At 45.3% G+C, this 832-nt stretch overlaps 1 protein-coding gene across 1 annotated transcript in view; it reads left to right on the top strand.

The window, feature by feature from the left end:
• The window catches only part of Relb (RELB proto-oncogene, NF-kB subunit), a 20,458-nt gene that overhangs the window by 11,367 nt on the left and 8,259 nt on the right, over positions 1 to 832 (top strand).

Below are 832 nucleotides of genomic sequence, written 5' to 3'. Positions count from 1 at the left end.
TATAATATAATATAATATACAACTGAGCTATCCGGCAAAGCCCCCTGAAAATGAGACTCTTAGTGTTACAGAATATATGCCCTATATACTTATACTAGCCAGTTCCAGGTAAAAGGTGTCACAAACAATTCCCTTTGTTTTACAGAAGAAATAAAAAGCATATCTTGGTAGACATCTCCTGACATCTCACTGGCCAGACGTGGTTCCCTGGCCACCTCTAGTCCCAGAGCTCTGGGAACGGTAGTGTTTAGATTTCTCACTTCCACGAAGTGGTGCAGACATGGTGGGGGCTGAGGAGAAGCTGGCGGGTCTCAGTGACGTGCACCAGCTGCCGCAGACATCAAAATGAGGCGGAGCAAAAGTTAAAAGAGGGATTTGCGGGATGAAAGGGAGGGAACTAAGACAGCCAAAGGAAAACAAAAGCAGCAACATTTATTTTATTTTCTATTCACTAAAAGAAGTGAAGAAATTGCACAGTGCTTCAGGTCTGGCTGAATCCAGGGTGTTGGGGATGTCACTAGAGAACAGCATTTGGTCAGCTATGCTTCATCTTTTTTTGTTTGTTTGTTTTGTTTTGATTTTGGATATTTTGATATAGGATCTTGCTGTGTAATCCAGGGTGGACTTGAACTCACTCTGTAGCCCAGGCTGGCCTCAAACTCAGTGGCAATCCTCCTGCCTTAGCCTCCCAAATACTGGGATTACAGGCCTGTGCTCCCACACCTAGCTGCCTAGCTTTTCCACCAGGGATGGAACTCGGGATCTTGCACTTGCCAGGCAAGCACTTATTCCACTGAGCTATCTCCTCAGCTCCTCTTCCTCCATGTTAAGA

The sequence above is a fragment of the Octodon degus genome, unplaced genomic scaffold (assembly GCF_000260255.1).
Source record: "Octodon degus isolate 3935 unplaced genomic scaffold, OctDeg1.0 scaffold00197, whole genome shotgun sequence".
NCBI lineage: Eukaryota > Metazoa > Chordata > Mammalia > Rodentia > Octodontidae > Octodon > Octodon degus.
This window is presented reverse-complemented; position numbering and strand designations above follow the sequence as displayed.